Source organism: Lampetra planeri, chromosome 2 (assembly GCF_965212315.1).
Source record: "Lampetra planeri chromosome 2, kcLamPlan1.2.h2, whole genome shotgun sequence".
In the NCBI taxonomy this organism is placed as follows: Eukaryota; Metazoa; Chordata; class Hyperoartia; order Petromyzontiformes; family Petromyzontidae; genus Lampetra; species Lampetra planeri.
The window spans coordinates 25,759,733-25,781,008 of NC_136108.1; positions in this window are offsets into that span (position 1 = coordinate 25,759,733).

Here is a 21,276-nt window from a genome sequence, read left to right on the forward strand (position 1 = left end):
GCAACAACAGAAACTCAGAGTTTATTGTCCTTACCCCGCACCTCCGATTAGCACGGTTGGCTACGTACGGTGCGAAAGAAGTTCAACATACAAAGTACACTCCCACCAGCCTCCAACCCCGATTAGCACGGCTGGCTACGTATGGTGCAACAACAAGTTCAACATTAATACTTCTATTTCATTCAAATGTATAAATAAAGTACAAAATAAGAGCAGGAATTATTCTTTGGTTTTTTCAGCAGGAATATACTGCATTCGTTTGAAAAGCCGAGCTTAATAACGAAATGCAATTCACAAATGTGCAAGATTGGTTTTCCAATTCAAAAACCATTACAACCAATTTGAATTTTTTGATTTTTTCATTGCCAGTTGCGCAATTGTGGATCAGAAAACTGCACACTTTGACGAAGGACATGGCTCACAAGCTGAAGAGCGCACAGAGGAGCGTTAAAGAGATGCGCGCGTGCCGGTGGGATTTCACCGCCGGAGACCTCGCGGGGCGCTGCTGCTGCTGCTTCTCGTCCGCGGTGCCACGGACCCGACACTCGCCGACGCCAAAGAGACGTTGCGATTTCCCTGAAGCATTAGGCTGACCTATGCATATTTCTTTTAACGAGAGGAGGTAATGATGAATGTGGGTGGGTTCTTACATGTTGTCGCGATTTATCGTTGCACACAACTGCTAGGGCAACAGTCCCCTTATTGTGGGGTCGCACTCGTTACACACAAAGTGCTCGCCGCAAATGAACCCCAATATATTGCTGATCTCGTCAAGGAGCATAAACCACCACGTGAACTCCGGTCATCCTCGCAGCAGCAGATTTTGGCTAGCTATCGAACATAGACTGTCACTGCATCACGCAATTTCAGATGCGCTTCTGCGGCCGTCTGGAACGCTCTTCCTTCCGATATCAGGAAGTCACTGGAGCTATGCACTTTTAAATAATCTACATTGAAAACGTATTTCTTTAGAACTGCTTTTTGTGTTCAATTAGTTGTCCTTCCCCCGCACCTCCGATTAGCACGCTTGGCTACGTACGGTGCGAAAGAAATTCAATATGCGTACGTAGAGACATTATATTTATCGCCAAGCCACATGCAATGATTGGTGGGCTGTGGAGCGCGAGGTGGCGAGCCCAGCTGTGGGTGCCCACGCGCGCCGCTTTCTCTCCCCTCTCTGTCTCCCTCTCGCTCTCTGTCTCGTGCTCCCTGGCAGTGCGGTCGTCTCTCACAGCGGTGGTGGTGGTGATTCACTCACTCCAGCGGTCCGTTGCATAAAATATCTGAAAGTGATATTGTCTCCGAGTGTGCGGTGTAAACCGGTGCGAACCAATGGAAAAGTCACTTGCGGGATTGTATACAACTTGAAACACAAGCTGTGCGGTCATGGTTCGCGCGCGTGTGTTTGTGTTTGTGCGTGAAATGCCACTCAGGGTAGCGGTGATGTGGCGGTTAGTGCCCTGCGCCTGCGAACCCGGCGACCCGAGTTGGATTCCCGCTCCCCCGTATAGCCCTTAACAGACTTTAATTTCAGGGCAAGTCCTGTTCGTGGGTAGCACCTATGAAGGCCGGCACTTCACACGAGAGGGTGGGTGGCTAGCATCACGCCCGGACACCGTTGTCTCCCTTGTGGCTCAGATATAATCGTGGCCAGTCTTAGTGGCCGTGATAGGGAATCTCGACCTCGGGTCTGCCGGGTTTCTGAGGCGCAGCGCGGCCCTCCCGCCACCGGGGCCCGTTCCAGACGGCGGCAGGCCGAGAAGAGGCAACGGCCGCGCTCCTCCCAGCCTGCCAACCCCTCCGCCTCCCCAGCTCCGCGCGGTGCGGAATGAGCAGCACCTCGTGCGGCGGCTGAAGACGTTCCGCGTGTGTTGTTGTTGTTTTTGTTTGTTGCACCGCGTCTCTGCATTCGTGGTAGCGACTCCGCGAGCACGAATTTTGCCTCACCTTTACTGGACTTCTGTGAAAAAATATCTTTATAGCTCTTCGGATTCCTCGAGTCCAAATAAAGGTTTTGATTCCGACGTACTGTTTGTTGTTGTTGTTGTTGCGGGCTGCAGATGTAAGGGTTAGGGGCTCTCAGCAGCAGAGCCACACACGCACATACTGCGCTGGCCATGCTCACATTCTTCTGAGAAGTGCGGGCGAACAGCACAGGGCCTGTAATCACCAGCCGGACGTGCATCAGACGAACCGTCTTTGGCAGGGGCTATCTCAGAGAGCGCTGTAACCACAGCAGTGTTTACTGCCAAAAAACCGAGCAGTTAAACCCCATATTGGGGACGTGCAAATCACGTATTTGTGTGTGTGTACACGTGTACGGCCGTGCATCATAGTCCGCCTGTGTGTTAATGTTTGACTTACCTGACTCTTTTGGTGTTCATATGATTCAGGTTCTTGTAGGCTCTAGGGCACGTGTTTTCGCAGGCCTTCAGTTATGACATTGTGTAACAAAAATATATGTTCTTTGTTCCTGGGTAGTAAGTGTTATTTTCCAATTGCTTATGCCTCAAAAGTACAGAAAATGGCTATTATTCCCCGCAAACTTTGCTTTTGTGACCAGGACAGTGATATTTTGAAATGTACCTATTTTCAATGAGAAAACTTGTGCATTTGTGTCATTCCTTCACGTAAAGTCCTGGTCAAAAAAGCAAAGTTTGTGTGGAATAATAGCCATTTGCTATACTTTTGAGGCATAAGCAATTCGACAATAACACTTCCTACCCAGAAACAAAAATCATGTTACATAGTGTAACTTGCTACAGTTGCCACTGCTGCTGACCCATGTTGCTGCTGCTGTCACTCCACTTGTTTCACGCGGAGTTCATCCAGCCGCCGGACAGATGTCGTTACTGCTGATACTTCGTTATTTAGTCGGTGCCCTCATTCGATGGGAGCGCGGCGCTGTGTGCCGCAGATAAGCGGTTAAGGCTTTACATATTACGAGCGAAAATGTCTTCAGAAACATGGTCACAATTGTTTGTCGTAGGCCCTTTAGTTTTGTAGGCCCTACGCAGTGCCGGATTAAGCTAGTGCGGGGCCCGTAGCATATGTTATAATGGGGCCCTAAATAAATAAAAAACACACGTAAATATTAAAACACGCATTTTTAACTTGCATAGTAAAGTCATTGTATTTTTTCATTTGCTATACAGCCAGATAACACGACAAATCGCTAACCTTAAACACCCAGTCGTTCATAAAAGTTGAAGGCAGTACAGTACTATAGCAATAGAGCAAGTGCAGAATCACTGAACCGGAATTGATAGCTTGAAAGCATTTAACGCGGGGCCCTTGAAAGTGCGGGGCCCGTAGCATATGAAGCTACTTTTGCTCCTAGGATAATCCGGCACTGGCCCTAAGCCTGTGATAGGCACGTGACAATATGAAGCCACTGGAGCCGATGCACTTTAAATCGAGATCGAAGACTAATGTCTTTAGAGCTGCCAGCGCAACAGTAGCTTATTGTCAGGTCGCACTCATTACACACAAAGTGCTTGCCACGAATGAACCACACAATCTTGCTGATCTCGTCAAGGAGCACAAACCATCACGCGAACTCCGGTCATCATCACAGCAACAAATGTTGGCTGGCCATCAAACAAAGACGGTCACTGCATCGCGCGGCGCTTTCAAATGCGCTTTTGCGGCCGCCTGGAACGCTCTTCCGATATTAGGAAGCCACTGGAGCCGTGCATGTTTAAATCACCTAGTTTGAAATTTTCATTTCTTTGAAACAGCTTTTGTCGCGTTTAGTTTGGTGTGCTTCCCCCGCACCTCCGATTTAGCACGTTTGGCTATGCAGGTTGTCAAAATAACTTCAAGAAGTCTGCAGGCTGAGAGGGGCCGGAGGGCTCCCGCCGATGGGGAGCGAGGGCTGCGGGCTCGTCGAAAAGGGGTCGTCGCACCAATGGGGGGGGGGGGGGGCGAGGGGGGGGGGCTTGATCGCACTACGACGTATTCCCTCATTATTCACGAACTTGTTGTCAGCGATTCACATCTGGAACTCTCCGCGACTCCATTGAGAAAGAGAGAGAGATAAAGAAAGCGATGAGATGAAGTGATGAGAGATAAAGTGATGCAATTGAGTGATGAGAGATAAAGTGATGAGATGAAGGTAAGTTCATTCTGTAGTATTTAATACTTAGATTTTTATTAAATTTACTTTGTTTATTTTAAACATTTTTGTGTCATAACGTTCACATACTGAATAATTTATTCATGGATTTACTTAAGGCAATTCATTAAAACGATAGGTTTCCATAGAACCAATATCACTCACATCTTCGGAACCTATTCCTCGCGAATAACGAAGGACCACTGTGCAGTGACCTTACGGGCCTGAGGCTGCAGTTGAAACGTCGAGATCGGAATCGCGCTCAGCTCACCAACCACTGCCCTGATTGCAGCCCCGTCTGCCTTGCAGCAGCAGCAGCATCAGGCCCGAGCACGCTTCTTGCTCCAAAGCCCTGGTGATTTGAGGTTTCGCGGGAAACTTAGTGCGAAACGCAAAGATTTATCACCGCACGGCTTTGGTGCGGCTATAACTTTGCAACAATGCTCAGAATTGCATTTGTCTCGCCATAATTCTGCACAATTGGCTCAAATTACATTTTTAGCAGGGGGCAGCAGCAGCAGGGGCCTCTGGGGGTGAGGTTTTATTTGTGTATTATCATCTGCTCTGCGCCTCAGCCCCACAACAATACTGGCAGCAGGGCACTGCCGGGGCACGCCGTTGCTCTCACCGCGATCGTGGGCTGCACAAAAGGGTGGTTGGGAAGATCCATGGAGCGACCGTACGTATGACGTGGCGTAGTGTCGAACCTCTTTGGCCAGCGCACGAGGCCTATCGTGCTCATTGGTAGGTGGGTAGCGTCTTGAGCAACCATGGGAAACGTCGTCGTCACAAACATTTGGCTACATACAAAAAAACGCGAATGGCGAATCTTCACTTGCCAGCGCTACTACGACGTCGTCAGCACTCCCACGTGCCTGGGCTTACTCATCGCAAATCGAAGTCCCAACGCCGCCACAAAGCGAAGCGTTGCACGTGCGCAGTCCGTCTTTGCCAATCCTCTGCTGGATGACGGCCTGCCCATGCTGTTCAGGCAGTGAGGCTTATTTCACCCCATACGAACCCCTACTTACCGCCACCTGCTTATGCTTCATGGTGCTCACCCAGCACGATCCATGCTCAAGCCCTGCTTAGCTCTCGGGTTCTGGCTGGATCGAGCGGATTCCGGGGGCGATTTGTTTTCGTAGGCACAGAGAGAGCAGCGGTGACAAATGATGCACACCGATTGACAATACACTTTCATGCACATTGCACATTTTTTTGAGGCACAATATTGTTCCACTGTAAACACACCGCAGCGCGGGTGGAATGGGTCAAATTATCATCGCGAGTTAAGATGAAGTTGCGTTACATGGCGCGATGCTGCACGCGGCTGGTTTTTCGGTTGCAATTTAGCCCTGTTGAGTTTGCATTTTCAAAGCTTTGCTCAGTCAAAGCAGCACACACGAAGGTTCGTGCCTCTCCACTGGCGATAAAGAAGACCCGCGTGCAGTGTGTCATTAGTTGCCCATCACGGCAGTGACCGCAATTCCAAACACACAAAATATTAAAACTGAACTCATTGTGTCGCTTTCACAAACGCGCGTTCTCGTCGCTGATTGTTAAAACGCGCGAGTGGCTGCCAATGTAACCAACGACCACAAGAACACCGACTCCGCTTACAAGTGAACACAATGCATTGTCCGAAGTAATCCTGAAAATCGCACGACTATTTTTATAATAAAAGCAGGAAGTCTAGTACCCTTTGCTGCCCCCCCATTTCCAATCACATCCGCTGCTGCACCGCTAACCCCACAGTCACCCGCTTCCCTGACGTACGAGCCACTTCCCCACAGGATCCACAGCTTTGAAAATGATCTTGCGTCGTCCCCTCGCGGGGACCGCCCCTGGGCTCGCCTCTGCGTGTCGGGGGAGGTGACCACGCACACTCAGGGGTTGTTGCTGAGAGCGCGTAATCGGACGGAGGGGTACAAGTGCGCTAGTGGGAGGCGGGCGGGGGGGTTGGTGGTGGTTGTTGTGAGAGGGGCTTCAGGGATCGTGGCGGAGGAGGTTGTGGCAGCCAAGAATGGGCAAAGGAGGGAAAGCATCTGCCGCCTCCGATTATTTTTTTATGACACACCAAAAAAAACGTTGGGATTTTTGTTGTTGTTGTTTTAAATCAAAAAATCACTGTCGTCACACTGTCTCGGATGTGTGGAGTGCGTGTTGTGAAACGATTACCAAATGTCTGCAAAATGTACGAAACATTTCAAACAAAATCCGAAACACACGTTCATCGTTTCGAGAGTTCCGTGTCTTTTGACGGTTTTTTTGGATAGCGCCTTTGTATTCGCTGCCGACACAAAGACACAAACCCCCCATATAGCCTTAACAGACTGTTGGGGCAAGCGCTGTTAGCAAGCACCTATGACGGCCGGCACGGAAAACAAAGGGGGTGGGTGGCCAGCACCATGCCCAGCTTCCTTGTCTCCTCAGTTGCGATGTTTACACACTGCACAAGGTACTCATTTAAGGCTGAGTCGATCTAGGGGAGACCCAGGACCGGTTCAGATAATCGTCACCGGTGTTGGCCGTGAACGGGAAACGAACTCGGGTCGCCAGGTTCGTAACGCAACGCGCTAACCGCTGCACTACCGTTTCCCACACAAACCTTTGGGCCGACACACAACAAACCTTCGAGCAAAAAAAAAAGTCGTGAGCAAAGATGCATTTAAACGTTTCCATCATTTAAATCCCCCCACCACCCACCTCTCCCACGTGGTTGACAGGGGCCCAAAATGAACACCGACTTCCCCAGCTGGTTCTTGAACGACAACAAAAAAAACACAGGCAGCGCTTCATCAGAATTCCGGTACGAAAAAAAACGCCGACCCAGGTGGTAAAGCTCACACGCGGAAGCTTTATCCGGGCGCTGTGGAATGCGTTAATTGGCGGGGTTTAACATCGGGTTATTCAGGGCCCTTTTTTGCTAGGAGGCTAAGGCCGCTTTTGGCCGATAACAAATGAAAACACCTGCACTTGTTAGCGCAGGGGAAGCTGTGGGAAAGCCACGACCCCCGGATGAGGCAACGATACGGGGCCACAAGTTCACAACAACAACTTAGCAGCAGGCAGCCCACCACGTTAACGCCATCATCACCACCACCGCCGCCGCCGCCACCACCACACTGGGCTGAGCCACACCAGAGAAAGGGGAGATGGTGGTGGTGACAGTGTTGGTGGAATTCCCCGACTCAAAGGGAAGGATAAATCAAAGTGCGTGTGATGGAACTAGATCGCGACTTCTATTCCTTAGCCATTGGCAAGAGCGCCCCAAGGAAGGCCACATCATGACACAAACCTGACGCAACAAAGACGAGCATGGGGTTTCTTGTATGAATGTATCACAGAAGTTGCATTGCATCATCTGATGTATGACGTAATTTGGTATACATTTATTTTTACTATCTTCTTGGTTCTTTCGGTAAAGTCACGTAGAAGGGAAGTGATAAAATAATAAAAATAAAACATAATAAAATCAAATAATTCTCACGACGTTTCGGCTACAACGCAAGCAGCCGTCTTCAGGTGACGGCTTCAGGTGACGGCTGCTTGCGTTGTAGCCGAAACGTCGTGAGAATTATTTGATTTTATTATGTTTTATTTTTATTATTTTATCACTTCCCTTCTACGTGACTTTACCGAAAGAACCAAGAAGATGAATCCCTGCAGTCACGAACACTTTAAATCGATATTTTTACTATATTGACTGTTTTGTTTTTATTGACAAATATGAACTAATGAGAATGAAACTGACAACATTATGGTGCAAGAAGGGTTTAAATGATCAGAGGGCGGAATAATACTCAATTCTCCATATTTTTGTAAAGCACTTATTTTCTGAAGTAACCTCCCATATAAAGCTCATCAGCACTTTACCTTTCGTGAACGAGCGATGGTAAATATCATTCAAGTGTTCCCTGTGCCCCGATGCCTGTGTGGTATCCATATATTAATTCACAAAACCCACTACAAAGGCACGTGAAAAACATTGATGCTAACTAAACAAATGCTCTTTTTTAACTTCTCTCTCTCTCTCTATGGATCGACTTCGACAAGTATTTAGCCACCAACGCCATCTCCTCCGTGTGTGGTACGGTGACAAGAGACGGACGGGTTCACGCCTGAGATGGGTCATTATTTATCCAGTGCTTAACATTCTCCAGATGTGGTGATTAGCGTTGCTTCCCTTCCCAGTGGGACAACGGGCACTTTTGTCTCCTCGATTCCACACAACGTCCCTTTGTGTCTCGACCGGACGGACGACACCTAACGGGCAGAACAAAGTCAAAGTACCTTCACAAGGGAGAAGGCGAAAAAGCGCGCTCCAGACTGCCACGCATACGCGAGGGTTGCTCAGCTCTCGCTCGATGTTCACCGTCCTGAGCACGCGGTGCAAACTCTACATTCCCATGGTAGGAACCGGGCTCTCCGTGGTATAAACACTGTTAGCCTTTGACAAAAGTGTCACTCAAATTGTTATCAAGCCCGGTGGCATTATGTATCCGGTTGTCCCCCCCCCCCCCCCCCCCCGACTGGGAGTTTCACAAGGCACAAGTTCTCGATCCCCAGGTCGGGTGAACTGCTGCGAGTCACATTCGTCGGGCGGGATTATTTTCGGCCGGCATTGCGGCCAAACAATTCGCGCACGTTTCCCGTCGCCGGTATGCACAACGGCGAACTCGCTCTCTCACTTGTGCCCGAACCCAGGGGCCATCTCCTCGACACGGCACGAGATCTCTCTCCCAGCCTTTGATGGGATGAACCGCAACGAGGCCCGTGGGCTAGGAGGCTAAGACACAACACAAACACACGAAACACACGCGCCCTGACCCCCCCCCACCCACTATCACACGGTGGCCTGGCCGCAGCAAGCTGGAACTGGATTTGTTTAGCAGTTCATTGCGCCCTGATATTGCAATTAAAACGTCTACGCAGAAACACGCGTGTGTGTGTGTGTACATAAACAGTATTCATATACAACCCATGTTAATTATTATTGTTTGGTGTAATGGTTAACATTATTTATCATGCTCCTTTAATCGTAATAATCTACCACGGCTCCCATTGCAATTGTGATCAAGGTTACCACTCGAGGTTATTCACAAAATAACAGGCCACGGGCTCCCTGGGGTACCATGGAATCTGTTATTGACACGTGAAAGGGCAAAAAGACGCTCCAAGCATTCCCTCTCTCTCTCGCTGGCCTCTGTAAGTGCTGTGAAATAGGGCCATCGCTCGAAACGTCGCCTCGTATCTATTTCATTTATTTTTAAAACCACAGTTGATAAATGTGTTGTGCTGTTGGCCGTGCTTGTGTGCCGATGCCAACGCAGCATCTCCACATGGACGCGTCATCCCAGTGCAATGCTTATGTTAGCCGAGTGATTGAAACGTCCACGAGTTTTACCGCCATTGCCCACACACACGCAACAAAAAGTCACGCATTGCTTTTGTATTTATGTTAAAATCACACACATTTGTTACGTTAACCGGCCGATTTGTCCAAACGTTGACCAATGAGGCGTCGTAGGAATTGTTTTCACCAAAATGTTGAATTCCTGTACGCAGATTGTAAATGTTGTGGATTTGCTCTCCGACACACCGGTGTGCTGCACTATTAACGCATTGGCATGTTCTGTTTACGTGACAACACCTTTACTAATTGGCTGTGTCGGGTGGTGGTGGGTTTAACAACAAATTTAAATTTACGCGAACGACCTGAAAAAAAACACATTTATTAATCCATGCATTTCTCTGTCCGCCTCCAATACCAAACCCGAAAAAGAAACCCCTGTATTATGGATGTAAAATTCCTCAAACACCGTTACAGTGTTCACGATAACTCCCTTGTTCCAGAATGTTCTATAATACATTTTCTCTTCAAGTTAAACCGCGTTCTGCTCGCTGCACACTCGCTCCGGGGACTCTCTCCGCCTTTCCGTGCGCCCTTCATTTTCGCGCACAAAATGGACCCGACGGCACTTTCTCTTTCATTTTCTTTTACTGCAAGCTCTGAATGTGACGGGACAATACACACGTAGACATTAAACCACCGGAGGGTGAGGGGGGGGCTCTTTTGGAGGCACGTCACGGGAAGCAGTTTAATGACTGACACCACAGTGATACCAAACACACCTGCAGGAGCTTTCATATGGCGCTCACCCCCCTCCCCCCTATCAGTACAAACCCATCACGGGAAATGGGCTATTGTAGAGGCACACTGTGAAGAGGAATATAACACGAGCTGTTTAATTGGCGCGCGCCTCTGAAGTGATCCAAACCCATCATCTCGGCAATCCCCATCACCGTTTTACCGGCGCGGGGGAAATTTTGGGAACGTGCGATTTACATAGTTTGTGTCGTAAGTGAAATCTGTAGGGTTCTGCATTCGTAAGTAAGTAAAAAAAACTATACATGTTTATTCGAGCAGTATATGTAAAATTGCCTTGCCGTTTTAATACGTTTTGCAATTGCCAATAACAACGAAGTTTTAAAGCTGTGTTTAAAGGCAGATCGTGGCGATCACAGTCGAACCGCCCCGTGCGCTGCCGTTTCATTTCGAAAGATGGCCCGTTATTTGTCGTCGAATGTAATGCGATTTCTTTTCATTAACGCCAAGCGCCACGAACCGATGAACCCGGTTCGATGTCGCCCCAGCGGCTGGCATCCCGCGTGGTGAAGTATGGTCAAACAAACACCCACGGCCGACGGGCAACGACGGAAGTGGATTGATCAAGGGTAGCAACCCTATTTTGTCCAGTTAATGGTACACGGTGCCGCTCAGGCGACCATTACAATCGCCCTTGATTGTCGTGGTCGGTTTGTCCGTGATATATTGTGCAAAGATCGGTGGCTACGAACCCGGTGACCCAAGATCGATAATTTTGACTTGCATCCCACTAGGATTTTTGCACACAGCGTTATTGTACGGTGCTTTTTCTGTAATATTTTGCTGTCTTTTTTTGGATTTTCTGTTTGCACTTAGTCACTTTAAGATGTTTTCTTGTTCATGTGTTTTTGTTTTTTGTTTGGTGCGGTTGCACCCGATTCAAGAGCCGAATGGCTCACAGGGCTATACCAAATAAATGAAACTGAAACTGATTGCCGCTCACGGCCAACCCCGGTGACAACTGAGTCGGTCCTGGGCTCTTCCCTAGGTCGACTCAGCCTCAAATGAGTACCTGGTGCGGTGTGTGAACATCGCCGCTGGGGAGACAAAGGCGGTCGTGCGTGGTGCTGGCCACCCACCTCCCCGTGAGCCATGCCGGCCTTCATAGGTGCTCGCGAACAGCACTTTCCCCAACAGTTTGTTAAGGCTATACGGGGGGAGGGGGAACTTTGTCTTTGATGGTATAAATTGCATTAATCATTAACATCCATTAATAAAAGGGGACTTACAACCTTTCTGTGCGTGCCTTCTAAACATCCCTTGCTCCCATGTCTGTGATCACGATGGTAAATGAATACCGGAGAACTACTCTTATCAGCGGTGAAGTGGGGGAGGGAGGGAGGGAGGGAGGGAGGGAGGGAGGGAGGGAGGGAGGGAGGGAGGGAGGGAGGGAGGGAGGGAGGGAGGGAGGGAGGGAGGGAGGGAGGGAGGGAGGGAGGGAGGGAGGGAGGGGGGAGGGTCCTCCGATCCGCGAGGGTTGTTGTGGGCACTTTAATTTAACTTTTACTCCACTCTCACTCCACTTATTCGCAGGCATAATCTCAGATGACGGGAGTTGCGTAAACAACCACGGGGTGCCACGAGGAGTAGTGGCGGGGTAACGGGGCCACCAGTTGGGTGGCGGCGTGCTCCTTGCACAGCGTTGAAGCGGGGCCGGTAAGGCCCCCCTAACGTTTGTAAACGTGGAGCTGTGGCAGAATGGTTTGCTCAGTGGTCCGAAAGAACTCCTCCTCTCTGCAGTGCCGTATTAAGCTAGTGCGGGGCATGTAGCATATGTTATAAAGGGGCCCTAAATAAAAAAAAAAACACGTAAATATTTAAACAAATTTCTAAGAATAGTTTTTCCCCTTTTTTCTGGTAACAAGTTAACGATGTTAACTTGCATAGTGAAGTAATTGCATTTTTTCATTTGCTATACAGCCAGATAATACGATAAATCGCTAACCTTAAACACCCAATAGTTCATAAAAGTTCAAGGCAGTATAGTACTATAGTGATAGAGCAAGTGCAGAAGCACTGAACCGGAATTGATAGCTTAAAAGTATTTAGCGGGGCCCGTAGCATAAGTAGCTACTTTTGCTACGAGGATAATCCGGCACTGCCTCTCTAACGCCGAAACGAAAGCCCTCGGCGCTTCTCCTTCTCTCGTATGGCGACTGACGTGGACGCAGAGCAACGACTACAAAGTCACATTCAGGTCGTCTGGCCACCAGTCAACCCGTCAGCTGGAGCAGTAGCGGAGTAGCGTCTGGTCTGGTGACCACAGTAATTCGTGCCCGTTCTGTATACCAGCAGGCAGGGTCGCAGGGCAAACGCTGCATTCGACGCTGCGCGGACGGTCATGCACGAAACGAAACGCGGCGTTGTGCGTCGCCCGTCGCTTGTTTGCCGAAAGCGCGCACGGTGAATTGTGACGACATTCGCAGTCAAGCCCAGACTTGCAAGCAATTTTGGAAGCCCCCGAGAAGGAGTGGGCCAGGAAAGAGGAGAGTCACTGGGTTAGGGGCTGTAAGAGGCAATCTGTCGTTAGCAAGGGTCGTGGTGGGGTCAATTATAATAATAATAATGTATAGGTGTCGTTCAACCCACCACCACGCGACACAGCCAATTAGTAAGGGTTGTCACGTAAATAGAACGTGCCAATTCGTTACGAGTACAGCAACACCGGTGTGTTGGAGAGCCAAGCCACAATATTTACAATCTGAGTACGACGTGTTGCCAGTAATTACAACTAGCTTCATCGGACGACAGCCAAATTCATAATACAGGTTTTTTTGGGGGGGGGGTTAACGACACGTTAAAATATTTACGGGATCTAACCCAAAAATCTGTATTATGGATGATATTGGTCGCGAAAGCCTACGTGTTAAACTATAATAATAATGAGGCTGAACTAAATAATGTTTTGTGACCAAGTCAGGCCCACTGACCTATACAGTTATTTTTCAGAAGCGACCTGGCTATCACAAATGATAGCTCGACGAAGTGGCTCATGACGTGGCCATGTATAGTACGTGTGTACAGTATGTTGCACTTCTTTCGCGCCGTACGTATCCAACCGTGCGAATCGGAGGTGCGGGACAAAACGCAGTTCTAAAGAAATGAGTTTTCAAATTAGAGCGTTCACACCAAATACTCTAAATGTTGAGCGAACAACCAGGTTACCTGGAGAGAGAGAACATGGAACGGGGGGATGATCCGAACTCCAAATACACAGCTATCATCGTGAGGGTCGGGATCGAAAACCCACGACCTCCTGTATACCGGGCGAGGGAATTAACATATCTTAGCCCAGGAGAGCCTCACAAACAACTCTCACGGCTTTCTGTCAGAAGCGTCATGCCAAGTGCTTTTGTTGTAGATGAGGGGGGGGGGCGGGGGGGATGATTGCTATGTGTGTACAGCCGAGTAATTGAGTGATCTGTGGGTAAAAAAGTTTGGAACCGCGATGTGCCCGCCTCGAGTGAGAGAGGCGTGTTTACTGTGGACAAGTTCTGCAATGTTTTTCCAAACAATGCGATAGGATTTGGATACGTCAAGCGACATACGTGAATCAGCTTTACATGATACTGCACTCATGTCATTGAGCACATCGCAGACGTTACATCTGCAGCAGTGCTATTATTCTATTTACACATGTATGAAATACTGTACGCTACAGTAGGTAGATTAACTCAATGCTCTTTCACTTACGGCACGAATACTAATCAGCTCATTGTAATTACACATCTGAATGAAGGCCTCCCCCTATGCCTCTCAGACGTGAAGGTTGCTTCACCATACTTCACCACTCTGGTCAGCGCGAGTTGATGGGAGGGGGGCTGTGATGAGAGATATCAACTCACGTATGGCCCCGGGGAATTGAAACTCTCAGAGGGCGAGTTCATATCGAAGCACAGTACCACCCCCTCCCATCTATCGCTCGATAGCCACGCATTCTCTCACGCTCCCTCCGCAGAGTTTCCACTGCCTGCATGCCCCCGGGGGGCGAAGTGAGCCTTGATATATTGGCCGTCTGGACAATGCGGACAAATTGGACTTGGAGACACTGGTACACTGTTTCACTTCGTTGTGCTCTTGCACATTGCAGATGCCACGTATTCCTGTGCGTTTCACGAATTGTTATGGGCACACTTGGGGTGCCTTCGAAAATGCAATTCCCACATCAATATACGCCATGAGCATTTGTTAGCCAAAGAGTGAATGAATTGTCTTAATCTGCAAGCCTATATTTGTTTGTTACATTATTTCTTTTTTAAATGTATCTATCGCTACAGATATAATATCGAAATACCTTAAAGTATATTGCCCAAAAACGTAAAGTTTAATTCCTCCGCTCTTCATGTTAAAGGAGGAGGCGATTGTCTGTAATTTTTGTCGCTGCCAATTTCACCTTGCACCCCACTGTGAGCTGCAGTGGCATTCCCAGCTCAAATAAAGATGATTTCATCATTGTTCCATTGGGTGTGGAACTGCCCCGAGTGAAGGAATGTTCGTTATGGACACAAAAGTTCGTAATGGTTTAACTCTTTGCCATCGGCGGGTAATACGGTTACGAGCCCGAGTTACGCCTCTCCCCCGTTTAACGTCGTTTCGCAAATGCGTCGTCACGTTGTTAACACCGCCACTCGATTTGCGTCGCCTCAGCCCTCCCACTCGCATCGCTGACCGCATCAGCATCACTATGCGTCGCCTCTCAGCCTTCGTCTCCACCACCACCAACCCTCTACACGAACCACTTTGGGACGTACCATACAACGTATTATTTACGTGATTTGAAGAAGACGCCTTGTTTTATGTCGTTTCGATATTAGCCGCACCTACCAGGCACGCAACCCCGACGTAAACCGGGGACTGACTGCACTTAACACCACCACACAGCCTTCAGCAGCAGTTCGCGGACGTCATGAGCAACCTCACGTGGTGCCTTGACAGCTCCTGCAAGTGTCTCCACGCACGCCCTCAGACAACAACAACAAACACCTTGGGTAATGGTATGACGACAACTTTATTATACTGTACAGCCTTGAGTCAATTCCCCTGCCCTCCTGTGCGTCGTGTCGGTTGTGTCGGGTTTCATTTGACCATACTTCGCCATTCTGGTCAACGTGGGTTCGTGCAGCGGGTGCTGGGGGTTCGTAGGGCATTGCATATTGTGTGTATGTGTTTTTGTGTCGAGTCGCATCTCATGTTCCAGTCAAGGCCACCGAGAGCCCTTTGCTTGGTTCGGGCCTCATCACGCAAAGCACGCGCAGTCTGGGGAGACCTCATGTGGTCGAGAATCCGCATTGCGACCTCCAATCGACGTTCTCAGCGATTTTTTGCGCAAATGAGCATGGGGCGGGGGGGGGGCTCCGATTGGACCCTGTCAATCAGCCCTGGTGGAAATTCCACATTCTTATGGGTGGGTGGGGGGAGGCGATTCTAGGACAACCACTGGTGACATCACAATGCTGAACTTATTGTAATGACCCCCCCCCACCCCGAAGGGAGGGTGACACGCGTCAACCCCCAATCAGGAACCTTCCGACTGTGAGTCGCTCCCTCAACCCTGCCGCTGAGTCAGCTGGCTGGCCGGTCCGTGCACGGCCTGTTTGCAAAATCCACTGCTGGATGTATGTTGAACTTCTTTCGCACCGTACGTGGCCAACCGTGCTAATCAGAGGTGCGACTTGGCTTCACACCTCTATCCATTCACCGTTGTCGACGTTGTGTTACGTCGTCGTCATCGTTATTTGACCATACTTCACCACGCTGATCAGTGCGTCTTGGTGAAGGTGGGGGGTGGTGGGGTGGGGGAGCTGGGGGTACAACGGATGTTGCTGCACCGCCGTCTGCTGCCCGGTGTCAAGTCACGATGAACGCGGTTGGCTCAACATACGCACACTCACAGTGGGAGGAGGCAGTCGTTCGCCCTCCGAGCTATGAACGCAGCGACCCGAGTTGGATTCCCGGCCACGTCGAACAAAGGCGGTCACCGCATCGCGGCACGTTCAGATGCCCTTCTGCGCCCTGCCTGGAACTCTCTTCCTTCCGATATTAGGAAGCTATCCACTTTGATTGAAAACTCATTTTTTGAGAATACATTTTGTGTGTGTTTAGTTTGTCGTCCTTCTCCCGCACATCCGATGAGCATACACACATATACTAGAGATGTACATTTGCAAGTACAGGCGTGTACTCACATCTCAGGAAGAAACAAGGAAGATAAAGTATACATATATATGGGTTCTGTATTGTTTGCGTTTATCCTTGGAAGTTGTTTAAATAAACGCGAACTTCCTGCAATGGCACGGATTAGACGCCTTATTTGCATTGATGGAAGGCAATTAAACAACAGCTGGTGAGTTTTAAGAATGCCCTCATGCATCATTATTTGGATTATATCTGTAAACGATTTGATCTGGCACTGCACGTGTCACTCACACACAAAGATACAAAAAAAGTGGTTCATCTCCCACAAGGGATGTATTTACCTGTCCCTTCCATGTTGCTCAGACAAACTTCATCATGGGACCTTTTTTGCCAGTATCAAAGTTTGGAAATATGGGAACATGTTTTACCCTTTATGACAATAAAGCAGGAGGTGTTAAGATGTTCAGACACCAAATAGAAACCTTTCGCAATGAATGAAGTCTGCATTATACCACACAGACTTGTGGTGAACATGCAAAAAAACATGCTCTGATAATTATCAGAGCCAATCCGTTTCAAAGACAATGCATATATTATAATATAATAATAATGCATTGTCTATTATAATACATGCATTAATTCTAGATTTGAAGCTTTCGTGACTGCAAGGAATCATCTTCTTAGGTTTTTTCGGTAAAGTCACGTAGAAAGTAAAATAAAATAAAAACAAAAATCACGACGTTTCGGAGGCAACACAAGTCTCCGTCATCAGGTGGGACCGTCACAGCCAGATTAGCTGTATCAAGTGAGGCAATGATTCAAGATGTAATCCCTTAAAAGCGAGTTGAGGGGGGAGGGAGAGGGAGGGGGGAGCTCATCAGACTATGGTAGCCAATGAAAGGAACGTATCGGGAGGGAGGGGGGGCGAGGCCAAAAGGGTGGGCGATGGACGTGGAAGCGCTTGTGCGCAAGCGGCCAATTACTGCACACGCCAACACAATGGAGCGTTTGTGCGCAAGCGGCCAGCCACTGCACCCGCAGTGGCTGGCCGCTTGCACCCGCAGTGGCTGGCCGCTTGCGCACAATCGCTCCATTGTGTTGGCGTGTGCAGTAATTGGCCGCTTGCGCACAAGCGCTTCCACGTCCATCGCCCACCCTTTTGGCCTCGCCCCCCCTCCCTCCCGATACGTTCCTTTCATTGGCTACCATAGTCTGATGAGCTCCCCCCTCCCTCTCCCTCCCCCCTCAACTCGCTTTTAAGGGATTACATCTTGAATCATTGCCTCAATTGATACAGCTAATCTGGCTGTGACGGTCCCACCTGATGACGGAGACTTGTGTTGCCTCCGAAACGTCGTGATTTTTGTTTTTATTTTATTTTACTTTCTACGTGACTTTACCGAAAAAACCTAAGAAGAATACATACATTGTCTATTATAATATATGCCCCGTCTATTATAATACATGCACTGTATATTATAATATATGCACGGTCTATTATAATGCATGAACTGTATATTATAATATATGCACTGTCAACTATAATACATGCACTGTCTATTATAATATATGGCATGGTCTTTTAAACGGATTGGCCTACACCAGAGACAGCTTTCTTCATGGCCTAGTCCGACCAGTGTAAGACCAGAGAACGCCAAAAGTCAAACAATACAAAGACAATGCCAAACGTATCAGAGCATTTAAAGCTCGGGGTGAGCAGCTATACCGAGACATTTTTGCAAGTATCAAAGTATGAAAAACAAGAATAGGTTTTATCCTTTCTGGCAATAAAAACAGGTGTTAAGATGTTCAAACACCAAATAGAACATCTGAACACCTGATTTGTCGCAAGAAAGAGTAACACCTATTCTTATCATCCAGACAAACTCTTCCTGACGAGCCAGGCTGCCCACCACCAGAGATCACAACAATACAACTCACTCGTTGCAGTGAACGTCTTTCACCAGTGGGTGGACCCCGGAGACTCTTCACGAGAGACCTACGCCGAGTCTGTCACGGTCGTTAAAACGGGTTTCTATTATCGGTATTAGAGTAGAAGCCCTCTTCACGACGGCAATTGGTTTCGCGAAAGTGGTCGTTAAGTGATTAGGGTCATTAAGTGAGTATAGGAAATGCACGTTAAAGACTTCATTCGTTCCGATAGCATCGAAAGTCACCGCTTTTTCACCCAAAAAACGTACTTTATAATATTGAAACAATGGATATGAATATAAAGAGACTAACAACATCATAAACACATGATATTAAAATAAACATCGTTAATCAATGCATGAATTAATATTTACTGTACCTACAACAGCCCTTTGTTAACAGGGGAATGGTCGGTAAGTGAACACATTGGGCTCTATGGAGGCACTACACTACTATACACTACACTATACACTACTACACACTACACTATACACTACACTACTATACACTACACTACTATACACTACACTATACACTACACTACTATACACTACACTATACACTATACACTACACTATACACTACTATACACTACACTATACACTACACTATACACTACTAATACACTATACACTACACTATACACCACACCATACACTACACTATACACTACACATTGGGCTCTATGGATGCCCGTCGTTAAGCGATTAGTCGTTAACAGGGGGTGGTCGTTAAGAGGGGTTCTACTGTACAGGTAAGCGCATGAAAACCACCAACAAATGGTTACCGGTTAGCTTGGCACATACAAACAAAGATTACGTCCCCTCACGTGCGAGGTTCATCTGCAGCCACTTCAGTCTCCTCCCACATCGGTAACTCTACCGTGCTGATGACTCCGACTCAGAATATGTATTCGTCCCGGAGGGATCCGATCAGCTGTGAAGATCTTTTTCCCTTGAAAAATCCGGCAGTTTCACGGATATCCAGCAGCAGTCAGGGCGAGAACGGTCCACAGTTCTCTACGCTGCTGTCAGTTCGGTTACGTTTGCCGTAAATTATACTGGTAGGAACCTCCTGGTTCCACCAGCCCACAGGGGATTATTGTGTCCGTCAGTCGTGCATCAAAAAATGGGAGGGGTGGGGCTGGGTGGAGAGGGTGGGGAGGGGCTGGGTGGGGAGGGTGGGGTGGGGCTAAGTGGGGAGGGACTGGTCACCCCGTGGTGCCCTTATAAAAATCAACGTTTAACCTACTCACGCCGGCTTGTGCCCGCCCTCACAGCCAGCCATATTTGCGGAATACACCACGCCGCCGTTGACCCTGGCCCTTGACCGAGCAACCCAACGTTCCTACCAGCTCCCTCCGCAGGAATGTGTTTTTCGATGGCGACCTCAGGAACAAGAGGACCACAATGCACTTCGGGCAGGCGACGCTCGCAGACGTTTTTGTTTGTTCCAAATGCGCCGTGGCTGCGTGCTCCTGACTCCGGTCGGTGCGTTATTTGAAACCTGCCGTTTGTATGGCCCCTGCAACTGCACAATTATTTTTCGATTTAAAGCTTTCGTGACTGCAGGGATTCATCTTCTTGGTTCTTTCGGTAAAGTCACGTAGAAGGGAAGTAATAAAATAATAAAAATAAAACATAATAAAATAATTCTCACGACGTTTCGGCCACAACGCAAGCAGCCGTCCTCAGGTGAAAAGCAGGTCTGTCGAGGCGACAGCGTCTGAATGAAACAGCACACGTGCTTGGAGCATATATATAAGCTGGGTTGGAAGGGGGGGGAAGGGCGCCTTGACAAAAGAATTTGCATATCAAGAGGAATTTAGCATATTTATGGGAAATGCAGGTATGTGATAAGTACTACTTATGCCAGTGCATTATGCAGGATTAGCAGCATCAAAAGGAGGGGATAAGGGAAATGCAGGTATGTGATTAGTACTACTTATGCCCGTGCATTATGCAGGATTAGCAGCATCAAAGGGAGGGGATATGGGAAATGCAGGTATGTGATTAGCATTATGCAGGATTAGCAGCATCAAAGGGAGGGGATATGGGAAATGCAGGTATGTGAATAGTACTACTTATGCCCGTGCATTATGTAGGATTAGCAGCATCAATGGGAGGGGATAGGGGTAGCATTAATAAAGGGAAGGAGTGTTAATAGTATGTAGCTGCAGTAACTAAAACCACCACGTAAACAACTAAAGTATAAACTACATAGTATCATCAGTATACTAAATATACTCTACAATAAGCTGAGTTACTAACAGTAAGTAATACATTACAATTCTAAGTCGTAAAATATAATATGCTTCCATCTAAACTTTATTCTCTTACATCACACGAGTCTACACCGTACTATATACTGCCATAGACAAACCCAACATTAAATTATATACTGTATTGCTATAAACCACTTATACGTTGTAATATTACACTATGTATTATTCTACCCACCCTAATGTATATCACACTGCTGTATATTCACTATACAATTACGATACTATATATTACTTTGTACATTGTATTAAGCATATAAATTTTATACTATTTGTTATTATACACTGTACCATTGACCGTCGTGTGAAAGATACTAAGAGGAAGCAATGAAATATGTCAATGGGAGAGTAGTGATAGGAAACTTGCAGTGGAGTAAATAATCCATTCCCTGCGGTTAGTTACTGCAGCTACATACTATTAACACTCCTTCCCTTTATTAATGCTACCCCTATCCCCTCCCTTTGATGCTGCTAATCCTGCATAATGCACGGGCATTAGTAGTACTAATCACATACCTGCATTTCCCATATCCCCTCCGTTTGATGCTGCTAATCCTGCATAATGCACGGGCATAAGTAGTACTAATCACATACCTGCATTTCCCATATCTCCTCCCTTTGATGCTGCTAATCCTGCGTAAT